The following is a 7,500-nucleotide window of genomic DNA, read 5'->3' on the forward strand; positions in this document are numbered from 1 at the left end:
CAGTTTAACATAAAGAAATTTAAGGTGCTGGGGATGGGTAGGAAAAATGAAAGTTGAAATTACATGATGCAAGAGGCAATTTTAGAGCATGTCACACAGATGAAGGATATGGGGGTTGTAAAGGATACAGGGGTTAAGCAGACAGAATTGTGCCAAGCAGCTCCAGTGAAAGCTCATAGGGTTTTAGGTTTTAGCCACAGTGGGATAAATTATCACTCAAAAGAGGTAATGTGAACACTGTATAGGAATTTAGCGAGGGTTTCATCTACAATGTTGTGTACAGTTTTGTTTCCTCCTAAGGAAGGACAGAGCTTCCATAAAGAGGGTACAGCATTGGGCCGCTAGATTTATTCCATGGGGTTAGCTCAATCAAGCTATGAGGTGTGGCTTAAAGAGACAGGACTTTGTACACTAGAAAAAAGGTGAATACAAGGGGATTTTATTGAGTATGGACAAAAATAAAGATAAAAAAAAAAGAGTATGGACCAGGGGTCATCACCTGAAAATATAGATTAGAGTCAGAACAATGTGGTAAGGCAAGGGTCTTTCAGTCAGAGAGTAGTTGATGCTTGGAATGGTCTCCTTCAAAAGTTGTGTGAGCACAAAGAGAAGATATGTTGAAAATGGAATTAGATAGGTACCTAAATGCATTGGATATAGAGGGGTACATGGGTATTGGCAAGACGTGGATGTAACTTGTGTGTGGATCAGTTATGGTTTCTGAGTTTGGTGTAGAACAGCCATGGTGGTCAAGCCGAAAGGCCTTGTCCTGCACCAAAGTTCCTTGTATATCCTTGTATGTCCTCTTGCCTCTCCAGTCAATCTCCCTCTGCTCTCTGAGTCCTCTGATGTGCATGTTGACATGTGTTATTGTTGCGGGCCGGGTATCGGCCACGTGCACAACTGCTAGGTGCAGCAGTAGGGTCGACTCTACCGAACACCCGGAATCTAGATCGTACCTTTCGGAAAACTCCGAGGGTACGGATCCCTTACAGGACCGTGAATAGTCAATAATTCCACCACGTGGTACAGGGTTATTTGCCAATCTTCAAAATACCTAGAGATCCATGTGGCGACCTACCGAGTATTCACACCCTCGACGGCACCCGTACGAGTCGAGCCGTTAGCGTGCCCGACCCGTGCGCAACCCAAGTGGATGGTTGCCGAAGTCCCATTGGTCCAAATGTACATTTACAGCGGCAAGAGCCTTTGTAATTCACCAACACGCGCCGTGCTCAGCCAATGGAAGAAACACGGAAACAAGCTGATCCATTTAACAAATGTATTTATTTATAATGGGGGAAAGGGGGGAGCATGCAAGAAGCAGAGTTATCCGACTATAGAGATGCAAGTATGTACAGCAAAGAGCACTTAAACAATTCCTACTTACAGATGGGCCCACACACAGATGCACACCCAAAAGAAACAAACACAAAATGGTCTTTATTATCCCTTCAGCTCAGAGGGAAGTCGAGCTGAGGGACGAGAAAATAGCAGGCTACCTGGCCGCGCCGCACGGCTCGACGTCCGCACCTTTCCCGAGCACCAGTAGGCCAATAAGGAACCAGGGCAGCCAGACGCAGACCATGCCAGCCACAAGACGAGCCGTGAGCCAGAGCATGCCAGCGATGAGATGCCTTTCGTCCAGCCTCGAGAGATGCGTTTTGAACGGGCATGAATTCTTCCTCTCCGAGCTCCAGCAGATCCTCACGCTTGAGCAGATTCTGGCGCTCGACCACATTCTGACGCTCCCCTAGATTCTCTCGCTCCCCCCGATGACGCCCTCTGTTCCTTTTATCGCTCTCAGGTGCGGTTTGATCCTCCAGACCCGCTCCTGGGCGCGGTTCGCTCGGGCGTGGCCCGTCCTCCAATCGGTGGGACACGACGCACTCCCTTACTTGGAGTGCTGCCAAGCGAATCGGTTCATGACCATATTTGGGAATGGAATTCCATCCCCGAACGAATTCCGAACATGCCCGCATACCAGCGAGGTGCAAAGAATGCCGGGAGCCTAGGGTTGTCGTTGTTGTAGTTGTAGATGTAATATCCGTAGTTGTGAGTGATGTAAAAACCCTAACTATCAAAATAACTCGCAGCGCATATACATTTATTCACCCATTAAACAAGGGACGGGGACCTTAAATAAAACACATACTTACTGATATAACTATTATATAGGACCTGTATGACCTGCTCCCAGATTCACAACAATATCTGAGTCTCAGCTCCTTCACTATGCATGCTTTCTTCTCAGAACTCCCTATTGGTTAAACTCCACAAACCTCAGTTTTCCATGTTCCTCGACTCTTTTGTTTTTCTCCCGTTTGTTCAACTGCCTTCCATAAATGTTTCAGTCCCACTGTTCTCTCCAGAGCTTGAAGAAATTGGTCCATGACCATCTCACGTCATCCCCAATCGCTTCCCACAATCTTTTATAATCCTATTAACCCTACCAAGCCCAAACCTCTTCCTTAATTGCAGGTTACTGTTTCCTTCCCCTGTTTCTCCTTTTCACTGTTCATTCATGCCCTTGCCTGTTGTTTCTGTGGCTTTGGCCCCACTGCTCCACTCTCAGTACGTTACCTTTTTACCCTCTCCTACATCGCTCTTCCATGAGCCCAGATTTTATATGCAATTTTTTTAAACTTACCTTTGTCCTGAGTATCTCTGTGTTGCTTCCTATGCTTTTGGTATTGTTATCATGTGATCTTTATAAGCACGTGTTGCCAAATAGATCTCATAATTTTAAAACTTGAGTGACATCTATCAGCAAATTCTTACACCCGAGGCTTGCACTGGGGATACAACCACTTATTGGCCTCTGCAGGCTGTAAGGTGATATTACGTGACTTTTAATCGAAGTGAATGCTGACATTTCAGCACCTGCCACAAACCAGCCCAGTCACATTCACAATGATTGAGATTTGTGAAGGAATTTGAACTAACGCTTCATTCTCGTATGTGCATCACATTTGATATCATTCACGTAGAGGGTTTCTCAATAAAATGAAGACTGACTTTAATGTTTCAAAAAAAACTAAAATTCAGAAAGAGGGTTGGTTGATGTTGAGTATTGTTTTACTAATACCCAACAGATGACATAAGTGTGTGATGGAATGATTGCATGTCATCAGTCAGCTGTGAACCAGAAGGTAGTGCAAAACAACAAGATAACAGTTTTTGATATATAGTCTTTATACATTTTATTGAGACACCTTGTTGTTAACCTCCAGCCATTTTCAAAGGATAGGAGAGGTGTTCAAAATGTTTTCGGAGATCCTCACAATAGTCCAAGAAATGCCAACCATTATATATTTACTTCAAACACAACTATATGTATTTAGTAAGGATTGTTTTTTTTTCTTCTTGCATTACAGATACAGTACTTGTATTTTATTTTTTTAAACATAGCAACATATCGTCACATCTAAAATGATTTTCAGAGCTTTGTACATGTTATGTATATAAAGACGGCAGAATTTACTCCCCTCTTCTCAATCCATTTTCTCTTTTTTTTTCTCACTGATATCCTCATTTTTCTTTCCATCTCACCCCCTTCTTCTTTTTTCTTTAATGACTTTTGCTGAAACCAATTTTATAATTTGGCACATTGTTTCCACTATCACCTTCCAAAGAACAAAAGGAAGAAAAAGAAATAAAAACGTCCTGTATCAAGAACTCTGATTAAGATCGTGACCGGCTGGCTCAATGAGGTGGTTTGCCTGACCTACTGTGACATGGAGAACAAATGGTCACAACGAGCCGGTAGAAGGAATAGGTGGCAGGAGCACTGGGGTGGAACAATGAGAAAATTGTCGCAGTGGGGCATTCGGTGTGAGGTTATTTCCTAGCAGCTTGAGGCAAGAAGCGTGCAGTAAAATCCTTTAAAGAGGGGCTTTGTGCTTGTCAGCTTGAGCAGGTTTTTAGAGCTGCCTCATGGACATTCTTGCCTCGATAAACTTGGGACAGCTTAAGGATGTTTCTAGCCCCAGGGAGCAATCACTTCCCTGATAAAATATAATAAAAACCCCACTCTTTGGCCCTACTAGTTATTACGAGCATACTGGGCACTCACTTTTGTTGGTCTGTCAGTAAATGCCAAACTTCCAGAAAAAGGGAGAGAGCTCGCTTCCAGGGCAAATTGATTGATGTCTTGGCATTCGATGGCTTTCATAAACAGGCAATTTGTTGACGATGAAAAGTGGCCAGAAGGTTGCCGGGTGCTTCCTTTTGGACGGGTGCCTTTATTCGAGTTTATTGCCAACTGTATTGTGGTGGAGAAAAAAGGAGTTGAAAGGCAGGTGGTGGTGCTGATCTTTCAGTGATGGGTCATTTCTCTTGTACAAACCAGTAGTCAGCACATGAATCTTGAGGGGGAAAAGGGATGATCTTGCTAAAACGTGTGTACAAGCTGCAATTTGAGGGCAGCAGATAAGTCTGGCATGGAGTTCCAGTGACACAAAGGTAGGACCTTTCCCATGGGGCTTGGGCAAATGAAATTCAGCAGATGGCAGGGAAAAGCTATTTCTCTTGGAAACAAATGAGCAACAAGAATATTCTTGAAATGGATGTTTTTCCTTTTCAATATTTGATATCAGCTCTCTCTCCTATACCTCTAATTACTTCTTACATTTTCTTGATGTTTGACAGTTGACTCGATGCTCACTTCACAGGAAGGTGATGAGTCTGGCTCATTGTGATGTCAAAGTATAAATGCAGGTTTGGGGAGGGGTTAGGTGGGAAGTTGGGGATAGGGAATGGACTCGAACTGTGCATTTTCACCAATAAACTGTGAGGGAAGAGTTGGAAATCACTCAGAATTCCAAACAGAATGGCAGATGGGGGATGTGGGTGGCTGCTGGCAGCAGACTGTAGATTCCCAGCGGGAGGAGGCTCAGTCATGATAAATCGTTGACAGAAAGCTCATGGTACACCAACAGTCTGCGATCTCAGCTCATCAAAGGTCATGCCCCAAGCTGGCAGGAAGGTGCAAGAATTTGCTTTTGGAAGAATTTCAATTTCCAATTTTATTTCTTTATTTTATTCTTCCCAGTCCATCATTTTCCATATCCATCGTTCCTTGCATTGTGTCTCTTCCACCCATTTTTTTTCCCCCCATCATTACATTGTCATCTCTATCAATGATTTCAACACGCATCATTTTGGATAAAAGTTTGAGGTAAAAGGGAAACTGAAATGTAAAGGAAATGGATAAACAATTAAACTCCTTCTTTCCTGACCTATGTTGACTTTTAGCAAATGTTCCTTCTATTTATTAAGTTCTCTTCGGATGCTTCGATACAAAATGCACTGATTAGTCAAGATAAGTCCTATGCGATCAAAATAGCTCCAACACTTGTAGTGTCAAGGCAATGTTGAGGTAAATAAGGTTACCAGTTAAATCGTTAGTTTCTTAATTGTTCCACAATGTTGTTGGCCAGTCCCCCCACACAGAAGGATTTGGGGTTTTGCAATTGTGTGTCTGTCTCTGTCTGTGTCTGTGTCTGTCTGTCCAGGCCCGAACTTTTTTTTTACCTTTTGAGTTTTTGTCATCAAATTTTTAACAAACATTTTGTAAGAGAATATGGAAAAAAATAGTTTAAAAAGGGTCAAAATGTGAAAGGGCAAAGTCATAGTGACTATAAATAGCCCTTATTAGTTCCACCTCAGCACATCAAGCATGAGACATTCAGTTTTTTTGAAGCCACTTTCGTGTTTCTTTATTGTGATGAAAATTAAAAATTTTGAAAACCGTATGTCGGTCTGTCTTGGTTGTTTGTCTGTGAATGCGATAACTCACAAACACTTTAGTTATCTTCATCAATTTTACCAGAGGATTTCAAAGGACAAACGTGAGGCTGTCTATGTTTGTTGACTATATATGTCAAAGGTCAAGGTGACAGTGACGTCATTTGCATAAAACAGATATGACCAAAAGTGTTTGTGCTTCGTGATGAAGCAGGGATTAATACAAAACTTGACGCAAATTAGTTGGAAAAAACATCACCCACAAATTCCGAGGAGATTTGATAATCTGATGATTATTGAAAGGCAAGATTTCTGTCAGGCTGGGGGACAGATGACGCATTTTCAAAATGGCTGCAATCCGTTCACGTATAACGTCATTTCCATGGCAACTAAGTCACCCATGTTAAGTATAGGGGATTTTGTTTTTTTTCGAGGGATAAAATAGACGATGACTCGGAAATGCTTCAAGATACAGATATCAAATTGAAGCCAAGTTCAAAGGTCAAGGTAACAGTGACGTCATTGGCATGATTTTCGTCATACACAGGGGTGGATCCATAAATTTTATCGGGAGGGTACACTTAAGGTTAAGATGTTCTCATGTTGTGAAATATACCACCAAGCCTTATTCAAGTCAATGTAATTGTTGAAGAAAAACCATGAGAGAGAGAGAGAGAGAGAGAGAGAGAGAGAGAGAGAGAGAGAGAGAGAGAGAGAGAGAGAGAGAGAGAGAGAGAGAGAGAGAGAGAGAGAGAGAGAGAGAGAGAGACAGAGAGAGAGACAGAGAGAGAGACAGAGAGAGAGACAGAGAGAGAGACAGAGAGAGAGACAGAGAGAGAGAGAGAGAGAGAGAGACAGAGAGACAGAGAGAGAGAGAGAGAGAGAGAGAGAGAGAGAGAGAGAGAGAGAGAGAGAGAGAGAGAGAGAGAGAGAGAGAGAGACACACACAGACAGACAGATAGACAGAGACAGACAGTTTAATCTATCCACACCTTCCAGTGTCTGACCATAAATTTACATTCTCCACAGGAAAGTTTGAGAATATTGAGCTACTTGACGAAAAGGCCGAAGGCCTGTCACGAAGTGGAAAAACCAGTCAATCTATCTAGACCAAGCAGTGCCCGGCCATAAATTTATATTCTCCACAGGAAAATTTGAGAATATCGAGCAACTTGACGAAAAGGCCTCAGGCCTGTCACTAATTGATTCCAAAGAAAAGCTGAAAATTTTGGAAGCTTTGCCACGGATCTTTAAAACAACAATGTAAATACACAAAATGTTTCCAATATAAATCAATGAATATATCGAATGGACAAGCACAAAATGCAGCGAAATGACCCCGAGCACTCAACCTAAACTCGCTATTGCCTGATAATTAGATCATCTATATATTACTAAAACTCTCATCTTGTATGTATGTATGTATGTATGTATGTATGTATGTTCCTGAAATACAGCCAAAACGGTACACGATAGCACAATAATTTTCAGCCCACCTTACTCACCATTCTCATGCGGTGTGCAGTATCAAGTTTCATTCAAATCGGGCAACAAAAATTAAAAAAAAAAAATCCCAATTCAGTCAAGTACTCTTCAGGATTATTTGATCAATGCAAATAACCTCAGTGGCATAGATCCCTGGAGCTATCTTTTTTTTTTGAAATGTTTTTTTTATATCAACCGCTGTCACAACGGGAACCCAACGGGTTCACGGGTCGTCTAATTATAATAATGGATGATGTAGCCACTGAA

At 42.2% G+C, this 7,500-nt stretch overlaps 1 protein-coding gene across 3 annotated transcripts in view; it reads left to right on the plus strand.

Moving 5' to 3' along the window:
- Positions 1-7,500, plus strand: part of SPOCK3 (SPARC (osteonectin), cwcv and kazal like domains proteoglycan 3) — a 570,187-nt gene that overhangs the window by 113,553 nt on the left and 449,134 nt on the right. The gene's annotated exons all lie outside the window — the stretch shown is intronic.

The sequence above is a fragment of the Eptatretus burgeri genome, chromosome 5, assembly GCF_056783735.1.
Source record: "Eptatretus burgeri isolate ZD-2024b chromosome 5, Ebu_testis_v1, whole genome shotgun sequence".
NCBI lineage: Eukaryota > Metazoa > Chordata > Myxini > Myxiniformes > Myxinidae > Eptatretus > Eptatretus burgeri.